Source organism: Dromaius novaehollandiae, unplaced genomic scaffold (genome assembly GCF_036370855.1).
Source record: "Dromaius novaehollandiae isolate bDroNov1 unplaced genomic scaffold, bDroNov1.hap1 HAP1_SCAFFOLD_31, whole genome shotgun sequence".
Classification (NCBI taxonomy): Eukaryota; Metazoa; Chordata; class Aves; order Casuariiformes; family Dromaiidae; genus Dromaius; species Dromaius novaehollandiae.
Genome location: NW_026991289.1, coordinates 4,275,923 through 4,293,379, shown reverse-complemented (window position 1 = coordinate 4,293,379; position 17,457 = coordinate 4,275,923). Strand labels below are relative to the sequence as shown.

At 53.3% G+C, this 17,457-nt stretch overlaps 1 pseudogene; it reads left to right on the top strand.

The window, feature by feature from the left end:
* Positions 1-1,556: 1,556 nt before the first annotated feature.
* On the top strand, positions 1,557-5,382 carry LOC135325564 (class I histocompatibility antigen, F10 alpha chain-like; annotated as a pseudogene).
* The last annotated feature ends 12,075 nt before the right edge of the window (positions 5,383-17,457 follow it).

Genomic DNA, 17,457 nt, shown 5'->3' with positions numbered 1-17,457 from the left:
GATGGGCGCCACTCCCTGAGCTCCCACTGCTGGCCCCATGTCCCCATCACCATGTCCCCGTGGTCTCCTGTCCCTATCCCTGCCCCCGTCCCTGCATCCTCGGGTCCCCATCTCCACCGCTGGGTCCCCGTCCCTTGGCCGAGCCAAACTCCATCCCCGGAGCTGACCCCTGTCCCCACCGTGTCCCCCCGTCCCTGTGACAGAGCCAACTCCATCAGCATCCCCACAGCATCCCCGTCCCCACGGTGTCCCCATCCCCACAGCATCCCCATTCGCCTGCCGTCCTCGTCCTCACCATGTCCCCATCCCCGTGGTGTCCCCGTCCCCCTGCCCCTGCGACAGAGCCAACTCCATCTCCAGCCCCACGGCATCCCCGTCCCCACGGTGTCCCTGTCCCCACCACGTCCCCCTGCCCCTGTGACAGAGCCAACTCCATCTCCAGCTCCACGGCATCCCCATCCCCACGGTGTCCCTATCCCCACCACGTCCCCCTGCCCCTGTGACAGAGCCAACTCCATCCCATCCCAATGGTGTCCCCGTCCACACATCGTCCCCAACCCCACATCATCCCCATCCCCACAGTGTCCCCCTGCCCCTGTGACAGAGCCAACTCTATCTCCATCCCCACATCGTCCCCATGCCCACGGCATCCCATCCCCACATCGTCCCCACTTCCACATCATCCCCATCCCCACATCATCCCCGTCCCCCCAGTGTCCCCGTCCCCACATCGTCTCCATCCCCACATCGTCCTCATCCTCCCGCATCGCCTCTGCGCTCCCGCCCACCACGCGCTCCACGGAGATCTGCCCAGCGCCCGGTGGCGTCACCACTGCCGCGCCGCGCCATTGGCGGGCGGCCGCCGGCGGGGCCAATGGCTGCACGACAAGGCGGGGCGGGAGCCGCAGCTCGGCCCTGCGCAGCGCCCTCTGCGCGCGCCCTCGCTGTCGCTTCTCCCAACCTGCCGCGCCGGGATCTGCCCAGCGCCTGGTGACGCCTGGGTCGACGCGAGCCGCTATTGGCGGGTGGGACAGAGCGCAGCCAATGGCGGTGTGCCGCAGCGGAGCCAATGGTGGTGCGAGGGCGTGGCTCCTGTGGGCTTCGGCGCTACATGAGGGCGACGGCGATGGCAGCGAGGAGGTGGTAGCGGGGCGGGTGATGGTGCCGGGGCTGCTGCTGCTGCTGCTGCTGGGGGGCGGTGGGGCGGTGGGGAGTGGTGAGTGCGGGCGGGGACCCCAGCCCCCCTCTGCCCTCCCCCGCCGCCGGGCTCCCCGTCAGCGGCCCCACGGACCGGCCTGCAACCGCCCCCGGGAGGTGCTGCCCCCCCGACCTGCCCCCCGGGACGTGCTACCCCCCTGGACCCCCCCGGGATGTGCTGCCCCCCCAGAGCCCCCCAACCTTCCCCGCCCGGGCTGTGCTGCCCCCCCGACCTGAACCCTGGGACATGCTGCCCCCCCGACCCGCCCGTCTTGTCCCCCCGGGACATCTTGATCCCCCGGATGCCCCCCAATGTGCCCCCCCGGCCCCTCACTGCATCCCGTGTCCCCGCAGGCCCCCACTCCCTGCGCTACTTCACCACCACCGTGACGGAGCCCAGCCCGGGGCTGCCCGCCTTCGTCTCCGTGGGCTATGTGGACGGAGAGCTCATCGATCGCTACGACAGCGAGATGCAGAGAGCGGTGCTGGGTGTGGCCTGGATGGAGCAGGAGGGTCAGGACCACTGGGACGAGGAGACCCGGATCAATCAGGACTGTCAGGAGACTTTCCGTGTGTACCTGGACATGCTGCAGGAGTGCTACAGCCAGAGCGGGGGTGAGCACGGGCCGGGGCTCCAGGGGCCGGGCCGGGGCTCCCGGCGGCAGCCGCTCGCCATCAGCGCTGGGGGCTGCGGGGCTGGGGTGCCCCTGGCCCTGCGCTGGGTGCCAGGTCCGAGCCTCTCTGGTGCCCCTGAGCCCCCGTCTCCCTGCTTGTGTCTCAGGGTATCACACAGTGCAGCGCACGTACGGCTGTGACCTCCTGGAGGATGGCGGGACCCGGGGGTTTATGCAGCTTGGCTACGACGGGAAGGACTTCATCGCCTTCGACAAGGAAACGCTGACATTCGTCACGGCGGATGCTGCTGCGCTAATCACAAAGAGGAAGTGGGAGGCTGAGAATGAGCCTGAGCGCTGGAAGCACTACCTGGAGAACAGCTGCATCGAGGGGCTGCGGAGATACGTGGAGCACGGGAGGGCCGCACTGGAGAGGGCGAGGCGGGACCCCCCGGACACGGGGACGAGCCCCGGGCTCGGTGCTGGGCCCAGGCGCCCGAGGGCGCTGCTGGCGGCGCGGTGCGGCGTGTGCATCCGGGCCTGGGCGCGAGCTGCCTGACCTCCCTCCCTCACACCGTCTCCCCAGAGCGCCCCGCGGTGAGAGTGTCGCCCAAGGAGAGCCACGGCTTCGTGACCCTGTCGTGCCGGGCTCACGGCTTCTACCCGTGGCCCATCAGCATCAGCTGGCTGAAAAAGGGCCGCATCCAAGCCCAGGAGACCAAGCGGGGCAGTGTCACGCCCAATGGCGACGGCACCTCCCTGCCTGGGCCAGCATCAAGGCCCTCCCTGCAGAGAAGCACGAGTACCAGTGCCGCGTGGAGCACGCCAGCCTGCCGGAGCCCGGCCTCTTCTCCTGGGGTGAGCGCGGGCGGCCAGAGCCCGCGGAGCGCCCGCTGGGGGCAGCTCCCGGCCCCCGCTCCTGGCCCTGCTCTCTTCCAGAGCCACCGAGCTCCCTGCTGCCTGTTGTCCTTGGGGCGGTCGTCGCTGTGGTGGTTGTCATCGCGGCGATCGCCGGCTTTGTGGTCTAGAAGAGCAGATGGGGTAAAGCGCCAGGGCTGGGGAGGCGGGGGGAGGGAGGCCGGGAGGAGAAGGGGCCCGAGCTGGCGCCCCGGGGCCAGAGCAGAGCCGGGCTGCGAGGGGCCGCGTGGCCTGATGCCTCTTTCTTCCCGCAGGGAGGAAGGAGCAGGGGTACGCGATCACCAAAGGTGAGTGCCGGGACCGCTCCGTCCCAGGCCGCACCCGGCAGCGGGGCGGCATTTGCTCTCTGGTTTCTGGCGGCCGCGGGGCTGGCGCGTCCCGTCCCCCGCCTGCCCCCATCTCCCCTCTTCCGTGCCCCACAGCTTTTCCCCGGCAGCGGGGCAGGGAAAGGGTTGGCGTCCCGCCGCTGGAGGCTGAGGCGCCTGGGCGCTGCCCTCTGCTCCTGGTGCCTGTGAGGCGGCTCCAGGACCGGGTCCTGGCCCAGCGGGCTCTGCCCTGGCCCGGCTTTGCCCGCGGCTGGTGCGGGGCCCGCAGTGCCACTGGCACGGGGCCGGGGCTCACTGCCGCTCCTCTCTCACAGGCCACGACGGGGCTTCCAGCAGCTCCAGAATGGGTCAGAGCTGGTGCTGGGAGCGGGGCGGGGGGCCCCGGCCCGGCGCGATACCAGGCTGGCACCCGCCATGGGGCTGCCGGCCGGCCGGGCGCTGCGGCTGGGTCCTTGGGGGCTTCTGCCTGCTCCCCTGGCTCCGGGAGGGGGGATTTAGCCCTGCAGCGCAGCTCCTGTGGGGGACGGCCACAGCCCGGGAGCAGCAGCACCCAACGCCCCGCTCGAGGCTAAACCCGCCCCATTTGGGTGCTCGGGTGCTGCGGGGTGCAGGTGGGCACCCGGGGGCAGGTCGGGGGGCTCAGGCTTTTGTCTCACCGCGCCTTGGATCTGCTCCCTGGCTCTGACGTGCTGCAAAAAGCTGTGAAAGTGGCGGGAAGCCCCCAGAGAAGAGGAGTGCTCGGAGCCTGCTCCTGCCGTGGTCCCAGCTCTGAGCTGGGGTAAAACCAGTTTTATCAGTGTGCGAGGCAGGGTTTCCATCTGCCAGTTGCCTGGGAAATAGAGAATTTGCTGGATTTTTTCAGCACTTGTCCTGGTGGCTCTCTTCGAACAAGAATGCTGTTTCTGTGGTGGGCCTCTTCAAACAGGAATGCTGTTTCTGTGGTGGGCCTCTGAACAAGAACGCTGTTTTTTTGGTGTGTCTCGTAGCATAGGAACGTTGTTTTTAGGTGTGTCTGTTACGACAACAATGCTGTTTTCTGACTGTACTGTTATGGAAATTAGGCTTGTCGGCCACCATAACAGGGCCCGATCCTAGGTTCCCGCAAGTAAAATTCAGAGCCAAATCAAAGCAAATTAAATAATTAAATTTTAGTTACACGCGTGCAGTAATTACAGCTCGAGCTGGGTGCCTCCAAAGAGGGACCCCAACAAAAAAAAATCCTGGGCAATTATAGCTTTTTCAACTTAAATTTCCCACCCCTCACGCGGTAGTTAGACCAATAGTAATTTTTTGGTCTGGGGTCTCCTGCTCCTCATTGGATCTCATCATTGTTCCTAGGCAGGCTCTTTTTCTTCCTTATCTTTACTGTTGTGGTTTCTGCCGACGATTATACCTTCGTTTCTTGCTGGGTCTTACTGTTGTCTCTCAAGGTCCAGAGGAGGAGGAGGAGGTGATTCTAAATCATAACAATGAACACTGCCCCAGCAGTGAGCTAAGGCTTTGCCCCTCAAGGTCCTAATGCCCTGCACTGGTCTTATTTCAAAGCCTTGACACCCTCCCTTTGGGAGTGTGAGACGCAGGAATGCAGACTGCTTGTAACTCCCTTATCTTCCCAGCTGGAACCAGCTCTGAGGCCCTTTTCTTACTGGACTAAGTAAAAGTTCATTATTTTCTCTAAGTGCGGCCTAAGGCTTCAGCAAATGTAGCTCCTCATGCTAAGCAAGTTTTAGAGAAGTTGTGCTAAGCGGCTACCTCTAGACAGTTTCAGTTTGCTCTTCTTTAACACAAGTGGCCGTGTCCCTCCTGAGGTGCCAAGAATCCCAGTCCCTGAGCCATGGGGCTGGATACGTCCTCCTTGGATTATTCATGACATGGGCTCATGACACACACCCCAGAGTCAAATAAATTTCTGTGGGAGAATGGGAGGAAGAAAGTAGAAATGAATCAAAGGAGGGGCAATACAGGCAAGGAGGCCCACCGGTAAACATCTCCAAATACAGGTGGATTTTGCCCCCACTCTGGCAAGGGCGTTCTTCCACAACCAGCAGCACCTGGGGGACGGAGGGTCTTTTCCTGATAGCCCTCATGGCACACAGGGCATCAGGATTTGAGACAGCCCTTCCAGCCAAGGGGCAATTTCTGGGGATCCATGGGATCTCTTCTTGCTTTCTCCACAGGTCTCATTACTGATTACTTGCAGAAGAGATGGCTTTGGAGGGATCCCAGGGCAGCCTTCCAATGGCTACAAGGAAGTCGTCAAGAAGATGGTGCCAGGCTCTTCACCAGGGTGCATGGGGGGAGGACAAGAGACAATGGGCATAAGTTGAGAGAAGAGACATTCGTGCAGGACATAAGGAAAAGGTTTCCACTGCAAGGATGGTCAAACATTGGAAATGGTTGCCCAGAGAGGTGGTGCGGTCTCCTCCCTTGGAGGTTTCCAAGACCAGACTGGATGAAGGCCGGAGCAACCTGGTGTGACCCCAGAGCTGACCCTGCTGTGAGCAAGGAGACTGGGCTAGAGACCTCCTGAGGTCCCTTCCACCCTGAAGCAGTCCGTGATTCATCCCACTCTCGGTCTTCTCTTGTTGATGTCAGGGAAAGGAGGCAGGTTCCCTGTGACGGTGGAAGTAGGCCAGCTTTCTTGTGCTCCTCCAGGCAGAATTGTTCAGATGCAGGGCTTCTTGGCAGGAATCCCCAAGACAGCCATGACCAATGCTTTGCTTCACTTTTAATTTCCTTGTTTTTTTCTTTTCCCCCTTCTAAGTGTGTCTCTTTTACTATCCTAATCCCTTCCCCTACAGTCAGCCCACTCCTGATTACCCTTAACTCTTTGGTGCTGGGGATTTCTTGTTTTTTATTTTGGTGTGTGGGGGGGTGCTTTTTTGTTTTGACACAGAGGAGCTTTTGTCCAGAAGGATCTTGAGAAACTTGGGTGATTCGGACAACAGATACCCTGTGAAGATTTACGAGAGAAGTGTCAAGTCCTGTGCCTAGGCAGGAATGACCCCGTCCATGAGTAGAGGTTCAGGGACCTGGGCTTCTTTAGCCTGCTGACGTGGAGGCAAAGGGCAGTAGAGTAGGAGCCTGTGACTGCTTGAAGGGTGGTTTCAGAGATGATGGAGCTTTTCTTGGTAGTGGGGAACAGCATGAGAAGGAGAAAGAGCCACAAACAGCAGCTTGTAGGGTTTAGATGTGACTTTAGGAAAAGAAAATGTCACTCGTAGGGCAGTGCTGTGGTGCAACAGGTCACTCAGAGGGAGTCTGTGATCAGCCCCTGGCTTTGTGTTTTAAGGAAAAGCAAGTGAGGACAGGAAGACATCAGGGGAGGTCGGGAGATCCCGGGGTGAGAACAAGGTGGGGAAGCAGGCTGGGTGTCTACATTCTGCAAGGAAACAGGCGCAGGCATGGGAAAGCATAGGACAGCCTGAGGTGAAGATGGCCAAAGGCACTGCCAGGGTTGAAAGCTTCTAACAGAACTAGGTCTTTGTCCTCTTGGCGATAGCTGGGTGCCTCTGCCACTGAGGCCCACAAGATGTCATTCCTTAAAGCACTGTGGCCTTGCTGCCTCCTTGTCCCTTGCAAGCACAGGAGGTGCCGTATCATGGTCCTGCACTCAGCATTGTGCACCCCCACCCGCACACTGCCCCCAGGAAGAGCCCTGAGCAATGCATGATGGAAAGGATCACTCTACCCAGGGGCTGGCTGTCAGTGCCTGGCTGCTGTGCTTGATAACACACATCCAGGTGGACTTGGCATCAGAGCCACCTGCACATTGCCTTTGCCTACCTGCAATCAGGGCCTCCAACTTTGTGCTCTAATCAGCCCCTGGGGAGGTTTTTTTGGTAATGACCCTCAGTGAGACCTGTTAACGCTCCAAGAAACTTGGAATTTTCTTCTGTATTTAACTTCTGGAGAGGTTTGTTCCGTCTCCTCTCAGCATCTGCGGTTTGCAGGCTGAGCACCAAATACAGCTGAGGGGTCATTAAAAAGCACAAACACCTAAGGAACCATGCATCTTTCCATAATTTTCCTCATTTTGTCAATTCTTGTGTGGCTAATTGGGAAACTTTCAGGAGAGTATTGAAATTAGGCAGATTTCAATGAACACCTGAAAAAGACAGATGTCTGCTTCTGAAGCTTTCTTTATTCTTCAGTTTTCAGAATAAGCAATACCCACATTCTCCAATTCACACTGACCCACTGGGTCTCCAGATGAAGTCTGGACATGTAGGACAAGCAGTATTTTTGATAGGAGACATGTATGGACAACCTTCTCTCCCAGCTCCCCAGCCCTGCCATTTCTCTCATCAGCCACTGGGGACTTAGAGCACTCCGGTTAAAATCTAAGCTTTTTCCACTCAAGGCTGTAGCTGAATGCTATAGCTCCTGTGCACCAGTTCCCATCTGCTTTCCTTAGAGAACTAGCTGCAAGCAGACACAGAAGGATTTGTCTTAATTGCAATCAAACGAAAATAAACATTATCCAGTTTCATAAGAAATAAAATACAGTCCTCAACTTTATGTCAACTCCACGTTGCCTGTGCTGATGTCTAGAGTCTACAAGGAAATGTTCTTGACAAATAGATAGGAAAGGCTGGATAGACACACAGTGAAGGAGTTTGTTTAAGAGACAATGAGCCTGCTGAAAGACGAGGCAAGCTTCAGACTCCCAGAAGCTCTGAGCAGCAACTGGAGAGCTAAGAGCTATCTGAATGATAAAGAGCAAGGGGAGGAGGAAACTTGGGAAACTATGGAAAGTGCATATGTCCAGATCATCTGATGAAAAGATGCCTTTAGAAATGATCAGTTTAATCAGGATGTTATGGAAGTTAGGCCTGTCGGCCACCATAACAGGGCTCGACCCTAGGTTCCCGCAGAAAAGTTCAGAGTTTCCCCAAGTGCATCTATTATCAATTGGTGATCTTTTTCATTCATTTTTTCCCATTGAGGTAATATCTCGGATGAAAGCCATTGGTTATTTCCTAATGCTAATAAAGAAGACCTCAATGGATGTTTTAATCTGTATAAGTCACTTGTTGTGCTCACTTTATTTACAAGTACTTCAGCAGCTATACTGTTTAGGACTCCCAATCCTGTTCCTATGATACCGGTCACATCTCTCCTTGTTCGTTTTGGAGAGGTGAGAGTTCGCCTATGTAACCACGCCGTCCATCCCACATAGGACGTACCTAAGAATGGTGAACAGGTCGGTTTGATTGTAGAGATATTAATTTGCATTAATAGCTCTACTCGTTTGAGAGACCATGATGGATTAAATAACACTTGTTGTTGGCCTGTATTTCTAATCACATACGGTCCAATTTCAAAGATTTGTGGGGATAAGGTTTTCTTACTCTTCATGGTAACAGAGTTATTTATATTGGTGGAAATAATTGTAGTCGGGGTAGGTATTGCTGTACTGGGCTCAATAACGCCTATTTTAAATTTAAATGATAGTCCCACATTGTGGTGAGCCCACAGACAAACTATTAAAACAGGCTGTTCGAAGGTAAAATTGTACCAACAATCCAGGTTTTCAGTGGCACAAATTTTCCTTTCTTTTTCATTTGATTTGATTTTAGTGAGAGAGATCTGAGTCGCCTTCTCGTGGGTGGACCCGTTGATCATTAGACACCCTATCTTTATTTCCTTTCCTGTCCCTCCCAGGAGTTGGGGAAGTTGGTTAGTATTATCCCAGCTCCATTCATTTTCTGAGTATACTTCAGTTCCGTGCATGACCAGGGTTGAGAGGTTTAAGTTTTTAGTAGAATTTAATCCCATACTTCCGGTATACTTCACACGGGCCTGGGACCATGGCCACTCTAAGGTTCTTTGACCACAGGTTAGGGAAAGTAGCATTGCCAGGGTTTGAAACAGCAACATGAGCATGGCACTTCTGCCTGCCATCCTGCAGAGTGCAGTAACGGAAAAGAGATTTGTGTTAGTGAGGCGAGTCCAAACAGATTACCCTGGGGAAGTCGTGTATCCCATTGAGCTTTACGTGGTTGTTTTCACTGTTCTGCTGCACCCTCTGCTGTGCTTGCTTCTTGACTGTCACTCGTTTCACGTGAGAGTGGTGAATCCAGTTCTCTTTTCCTAGAATTTTAACAGCGTAGTAAGAACTTAACAATACAGTATAGGGTCCTTCCCATTTTGGTTCTAATTTTGTTTTTCGCGAGAATACCTTTATCAACACATTATCTCCAGGCTGTATATCATGTGCCTGAATGTCTGATGGCACCAGCTGAAACCACTGAGCCTGATTTTGCAAGGCCTTAAACCGTTCCTGTAAGGCTAGTACATATTGTGTCACTTGTTCATCTCCGTCTAATAGGCTGGTCTTAGCAGGGATAGAAGTCCCTGGTATCGCTAAATGTCTCCCAAAAAGAATTCCTGCTGGTGTTAGTCCTATGGGTTGCCGTGGAGAATTTTGAACATCCCATAGAGCTAAGTTTAATGCCTCTGGCCATTCTAGGCTAGCATGTGTGCATATTCTTGCTATTTTCTCTTTTAATGTTCTATTCATTCTTTCTACTTGTCCTGAAGATCGTGGGTGATAAGGAGTATGTAGGTTTCTTTTTATTCCTAACGATTTGTATAACTGATTGATTATGCTTGCTGTAAAATGGGCAGCCCTGTCTGAATCAATGGCTTCTGGGACCCCATACCTGGGTATGATTTCTTTCAGTAAGGCTTTTACCACTCCCCCTGTGTCGGCCTTTCTTGTTGGGAAAGCTTCTACCCAGCCTGATAACTGATCTACTGTCACTAACAAGTGTTTGTATCCATCGACAGATGGCATATGCGCATAATCTATTTGCAGCTTCTGGAAAGGGAAGTAAGCCCATGGTCGCCCCCCCAAATCTGAGCTTGGCTTGTTATTTGAAAACTTCTGGCAGGTCGGGCAGCTATTTGTTATTCTTTTAGCAGCTGCATAAATTCCTGGAGCAGCCCATACTTTCTGTACCTGCTTAGCTATTGCCTCGGCTCCCCCATGAGCTTTATCATGAAACCACCTAGCTATAGTAGTTAAATATTTTTTTGGTAGAATTGGTTTTTCCCCAATTGTCCATATTCCATCATCATTTTGTTTTGCTTCCCACTGCTGCCATCGTTTTTTCTCTTCCACTGAGCAGTCTTTTTCATACATAGTTTTGGGGTCTATTAAGTTTGGCCACTCACTCTGGTCCATCCTTGGAACTGCCCCCATACATTCTCTCAGAGGTTGTCAAGCTGCAGCCCTCGCAGCAGCGTCTGCTAAAGCATTTCCTCTGCTAATTTCTGTAGTGTCTTTAGTATGGGCTGGCCAGTGCATTACCGCAATTTCTTTGGGCAGTTGAACTGCTTCCAGCAAATTACGTATTTCTTCTCCATTAGCTAATTTCTTTCCTGATGACGAAAAGAATCCTCGTTCTTTCCATAACATCCCTGTTACATCAAATACTCCAAATGCATATTTAGAATCAGTATAGATATTTACCTGCAGGTTCTTACCTATTTTTGCTGCTTGGGTCAATGCTATTAATTCTGCTCCTTGAGCACTTACAGACGGAGACAAAGGATTAGCCTCAAGTACCTCAAAGACGTTAGTGACAGCATAGCCGGAGTGGCGCCTTCCGTCCAAATAATAGGATGATCCATCTGTAAACAGAACTAAGTCCGGGTTCTCCAAAGGTTCATCTTTAAGGTCCTCCCGGGGCTTGCTCGAGCTGACGACCACCTGCTCACAGGAATGATGTGGCTCTCCGTCCTCCGCTTGAGGCAATAGCATTGCTGGATTCAAAATCTTGCATCTTTTTAAAGTCACATTATCTGCATGCAGTATTATCAGTTCATAGCAGTGAGCTCTCTGTGGGGATAGTGCTTGAGTCGCGTATTGTTTCATTAACAGTTCTACTTCATGTGGCACATACACAGTCAATGAATGACCCAAAACTGCAGGTCGTGTTTTTTCAAGAAGAGCTGCAGTAGCTGCTACTGCTCTGATGCATCCTGGAGTGCCTTTAGCTACCTCATCTAGTTGCGTGGAGTAATAGGCCACTGGTCTACGGTGAGGGCCTAGTTTTTGGGTGAGTACCCCACTTGCTACTCCCTGTCGTTCATGGACAAATAATTCAAATGGTTTGCTATAATCTGGTAACCCTAGGGCAGGGGCTGAAGCCAATGCTTTTTTCACAGATGTAAAAGCTTTCTCCCTTTCTGGGCCCCAGGCCAAAGGCTCTAGCTCCTCCTTTTTTGTTGCCTGTACCAGAGGCTTAGTAAGTTCTGCTAACCCAGGAATCCACGGTCGGCAGAATCCTACAGCTCCTAAAATCCCCTAAGCTGTCTTTTTGTTACAGGACGAGGCATATCAAGAATTGTCTTTACTCGTTCTGGATCAACTAACCTGTGTCCTTCTTTTAAGATAAAACCCAAATATTTTACCTCTCTTTGGCACAGCTGGAGTTTAGACAGAGATGCCCGATGCCCTTTTTCTGCAAGAGCGTTACATAGAGAAACAGTATCTTTTAAACATGTCTCATAATCTTTACTTGCTAATAGCAAATCATCTACATATTGTATTAATACAGAATGTCCTGGAAGTTCGATATCTGAGCGGTCATTTTTGAGTATACGCGAAAAAATAGTTGGAGACCCACTAAATCCCTGTGGCAGCCTTGTCCAAGTTAATTGTTGTCCCTTCCAAGTGAAAGCAAAGAGATCTTGGCTATCTTCAGCTATCGGTATACTAAAAAAGGCTGCTGTTAGGTCAATCACAGTAAAATAAGTTGCCCAATGGGGTATCTGTAGTAAAATGGTTGATGGGTCGGGGACTACTGGATGTGGAGCAACTACATGTTGGTTTATAGCCCTTGTACAAAGCGATACTCTGGATCACCATCAGCATCTTGCCTGTTCTTTTTAACTGGCAGAATTGGGGTGTTATATGGGGATTCACAGACTCTAAGGATACCCAGTTTCAGATAATGATCAATTTGTTTTTGGATACTCTTCTCTGCTTCCTTTGGGATAGGATATTGTTTAACTGCGGGAGGCAATCCCCCTTTTGTTTTTATCGAGACTGGACTGGCTGGTTTTAGTAGTCCCACATCCATTCCTGAAGAGCTCCATAACTTTTTAGAAACTGATTCTAAACCTGTTGGAATTTGCAGATTAGTTGACTCTGGTTCTGGTGTCTTAGCCAGAACACATGAACCCATAATTATTAGCTTTATCCCTTCCGGCTGTAAGCAGATCTGAGTATCCAAGGCTTGCAGGAGATCTCTCCCCAAAAGGCATATGGGTGCGTCTGTGGAAATTATAAAACGTCCCCACACTGTTTTACCCCCAATAGTGAGTAATAAGGGCTTAGATAACATTCGTTCGCCCTTTCCCATCACTCCTTGCATCACTATTTTATCTGATGATTTGCATCCTTTAGGCTCAAAATTTAAAAGGGAAAGGGTGGCTCCAGTATCCACTAGAAAGGGAACTTCTAAACCTTCTGTATTTGCCATTACGTGACCCTCAAAATCCAAATCTACATCCCATAAATTTACTCCAATTTCCACAGTATTTTCTGAGTCTCCTGTTTCCTGTCATTGTGGATTGACTGGGAATCGCCTGGTCTCCTCCTTAGTGTCTGATTGTCTTATGCCGGTTCCTCTGTTCCTAACTACACGGGGCCTCACTGGGCACTCCTGCTGCCAGTGTCCTTGTTCCCCGCAATAATAACAAACATCATTAACTCCTGACTGTACAGCACGTTCACTTTGACTCCATCTATCTCTCCTGGCTCTTTCACCTCCCCTCCCCCTGGGTCCTTTAAATCCATCTCTTAACACAGCTGCTAACACACGAACTTCTTCTTTTTTTTTGCTGTCTCTTTTCTTTTGCCCTCTCCTCCTCTCGACTATTATAGACAAATGTGGCTAAACGTAATATTTCATCCATTTGCTTTCCTGGCCAGTCAGGGACATGTTTGGAAAAATACTTTTTAATGTCCGGGGCTGCTTGGTCTACAAATGTAGAAATCATTAGCAGCCTGTTAGCCTCAGCTTCTGGGTCTAGTCCTCCCCCATACATTCTGACTTGCTTAATTAGCCTAGCAAAGTAAGCCGAGGGGTGTTCCTCTGCCTGTTGCTGACACTCCCTTACTTTAGACCAATTTGCAGTCTTTTGTCCTGCCAAAGGTATAGCTTCTTCTAAGCCCTCTCTGGCTAATTGCAACTGCCTGTAATCTGCATCTACATTATGATTCCACCCGGGGTCCACAGCTGGCCAGGCTGTTGGAGCAGCCCCAACTCCCCCCTCTGCTGCCCAACGGTGGTTTGCATCCAAAATTGAGCACCTTTCATCTGGAGTGAACACAGATTCAAGGAGTGTTTGTACATCTCCCCAGGTAGGGTCATACGCCCGCATAATTCCCTTTATGATTTGTAACACTCTCTCTGGATCATCCCTAAGTCTGGGGAGCCGTTGACTCCATATAATTAAATCTTGGGGTCTCCAGGGTCGGTAGACTCGTGTAGTGGCGATCCGAGGTACCCCTTCCGGATCGGGTGGGGCTGCTCCTGGCATAGGAACGATTTCCAGAGGAGCTTGAAGGACAGGGGCGGAAGGCAAGGGGGGGGTATAGGGAAGCTGAAGCAGGGGGTGGCGCATAGGGTGGAATAGTTTCCACAAGCGTTTCAGCAGCTGCGGTACTTGCAGCATTCTGAGGAAAGATTCTCTCTTTCCCAGGCACCTCTTTTCGTCTAGCAAATGACAGTTGTCCCATACATACCAATAATCCATTTGACTGGGGAACCTATCCTCCAAATGATGATGCAGGAAAGCTAGCTCCTGGTAACGGAAGGTCCCCTGGGGCAGCCATCGCTCTGCCAGATTACCTTCCTTAGTCAGGAACGGCCAATCCTCCTGACATAATTGGACTAACCTTTTTCTCCCTAAATTTTTGGTGCCATCGATTTTACTCCAGTTTTCCAAAATTTCGGCTAAGGGCGTCCCCTTGTCTATGTCAAGATTATTTCCCATACTGAGTTTCTGGAAAGTGCGTCTTAAGCAAAGCAGGCAGCGCACTTCCTTACCGGTAATACCAGTCCCTGTAGCTGGTGTGATCACACACTTTCACACTTTCTTTCTCTCTCTCTCTCTCGCTCGCTCCCTGGGAACCGCAGTCACACCACCCGAGTCTTTAACTGCTAGGACTGCTGTCCCTTCGCAGTGGGCGGCTTCTCAGCCGACGGGTGCCCCGATCGGTTCCCAAGTTATACGCACTCACACACACACACATACACAGTACTGTTTAAACCCACACCAGTCACAGTGACTCTAATTTTTGGTGTCAAAGTTTTGCAGTGCGCCTTACGCTGATCAGGCTGCGCACCCCTCCTCTGGCCGGACCGAGCTGGGACTTAGACCCACCCTAACCCTGGGGATGGGACTCGCGTCCGTCCCCCTGGTACGCCTTACGGTGGCCAGTCCGCGTACCCCCCCTTCAGTGCACTGTTCCCAGACCAGATTTTAGAATTTAGGCGGGAGTTTAAGACTCACCTTCTCGGTGCCTCTCGGTGCCAAAGATCCCAGGTGAACTCACCTGATGGCGCCAGATGATCGTTTGGAGACGAGAGGCCCGACAGTCGTCGCCTAGGGTCCCATCTGGGGTGCCAAACTGTTATGGAAGTTAGGCCTGTCGGCCACCATAACAGGGCTCGACCCTAGGTTCCCGCAGAAAAGTTCAGAATCAAATCAAAACAAGTTAGATAATTTTAATCACGCACGTGCCATAATTACAGCTCGAGCTGGGTGCCTCCAAAGAGGGACCCTAACATAAACAAATTCTGGGTAATTATAGTCTCTTCGACTTACATTTCCCACCCCTCATGCGATAGTTAGACCAATAGTAATTTTTTGGTCTGGGGTCTCCTGCTCCTCATTGGGTCTCATCGTCATTCTGAGGCAAGCTGTTTTTCTCCTCATTTTTGTTTTTTGCAGTCTCTGATGACGGTTGTACTTCTGTTTTTGTTGGGTCTGGCGGTTGTCTCCCAAGGTCTTATTTTCCCCATTGTTTTGGCGTCTTCCCTCTCGGAGTCGGTGACACAGGTGCGCAGACGGCGTGTGGCTTCCTTATCTTCCCAGCCTGAACGAGCTCTGAGGCACTATTTCTTATTAAGCTAAGTAAAGATTCGTTACTTTTCCCACATGCAGCCTAAGGCTTCAGCAAATCTAGCCACTCATGCTAAGCAAGTTTTATATAAGTTGTGCTAAGCGGCTATTCCTAGACAGTTTCAATTCACTGTTCTTTAACACATGGTGCTGCCAATTAACAGGAATGAAAAAATAATTGGCAATGGTAAAAACTGTGTGAAGTTTTGGAAAAGAGGATTTTTTTTTTTTTTTTGTCAATTATTACATTGAGTTATTTTCTGAGAAGATTTCAACTTATGACTGGAATCTCCATTTCGGGCTTGATTCGTTTGACCACACAGAGAGGCTGTTGCTGGTTGCATGGTTGTCCATGTGGTGCTGGAGATTTTGGAGGTGGCTCCTATGGGACCTTAGCTTGTCATTAGGAAATGTAACTCAAAACAACTCAGTTCAAGAAGCTTATTTCCCTCTACTGACTAGAAAGGGAAGTACGGACAACTGGGTCTGATATGGGGTGAAATGAGCCTCCTCCCTGTTGTCCCCAAAAATGGAGTTGCACTTCATTGACTCTGCAGGGAATGAAAAGGGAGTGTGGCTAGATTCATTGGGACACCTGTAAGGCATGGCTATAACACAGCTATGTGGGGATTTGTGCCATGGACCCTCTCCTGAACTAGCAGCTGCTTCGACAGAAGTGACCTCACAAGTCCATACCTCCACCAGGGGCCTGCTGATGGCCTCTGGGCTTCCCCTGCCATGAACATGCTGCTGCCCTACCAGGTACTCTGACCTAGGAGAGATCATGATCTGCTTCCACACCCATCTGCCTGCTGCTGGCCTATCAGGGACTCAGTCAGAAGTGACCTCATCAACAACAGCCGAGCCATGTGGCTTCTGCTGGCCTGGCAGCTACTGACCAAGAGCTGATCTGACACTGGGGATCTCCCTGCCCAGCTCTCGCAGACAGCTGTGACCTCCCTGCCCACAGCCCGGCCACGCGGCTATTGCTGCCTGCAGCTCCCCTGCCTCCCCCAAGGCTCAGCCAGCTCCTGAGTGGCCACCCGGACTCACCCCGAGGCCTCACAACACTCATCGGGCAGCAAAACACCCACTACGCACCAGTTACTGCCCCAAGAGAACATCAGCCTGTGCCTAGGTAGCACCTACACCTGGCCCGTGAAATTTAGCAATTTCAGAAAGGCCTGCAAGTAATTCTGGGCAACATCTCCTAACAGGAGGATTGCATGGGAGCAGCCACCATGGAGCTGCAGACAGCAGGGCCTCATGGCCCAGGCAGAGGGAGAAGCCTTCCCACAACTCCCAAGTCTGGTTCCTGCCCCAGTGCTGAACACACCCAGCAAATCCTCCACACCCCCAGGACAACAAGCACTCTCCTGCTTGGGGCCCTGACACTCTGAGACACGGGGAAGGACTGCGGCAAGGGCATCTCAGCGGGTGGAACCAGCAGAGCCGGGATTCAGCAGCTCCGCAGCCTGGCCTGGGAGCAGGGCTAATGGCACCGGCCAGGGCAGCACTGGCCGCCCAGCAGCTGCCAAGGCCCTGCAGGAGCCCAGCAGCTCCCAGCACAGAGCTGCTCTGCAAACACCCTCCCGGCTGCTGCCAGGGCCGCAGGGCTGTGGCCCAGCAAGAGGCACGGAGCAGCCGCAGCGGCTGGGGCCCGGCAGGACCCGCGGGGACAGCCTCTCTGCGAGCCCTGGGAAATGTCTTGTTCGGGACAAAAGCGAGGCTGGGGCAGGGCCCTGTCGAGGCCACCAGCAGCCTGCTGCACTCCCATTGGCTGATTGAGCCATCAGTCAAGGCCAGCCTGCCCTCCTCCCCTTGCTGGCCAATGGGAGGGCAGCACTGGGGGCAATGCCATGGCAACGCTGCAGCCCTGTGTGACCCAGCGGGCAACCCCTCCCTCCCCCCCCACAGTGGTGGGGCACCGTGTTGTGGGTGGCAGCAGGGGCGTGGCAGGGCCTGGGGGCAGCCCGGCGCCATGTGCCCAAGCAATGCGGGGCCCCAGGGCCCAGCCTCTGCCCCGCAGGGTCTGGGCTCTGCCGCAGAGGCCCTGCGGGGCTCCTGGCTGCCCTGCGCCTGGGGGCCATGCCAGGTGCAGGGGACCAGCCCCGAGGCCGGTGCTGGTGCCAGTGCTGGTGCTGGTGCGGGGGCCCTGGGCATGGCAGGGGCACCAGAGCCCACAGGCAGCATCCTGCTGCCCCCAGGCAGGGCAGGGCAGGGAAGCGTCCTCTCATCTCTTCAGCCCCATCAGG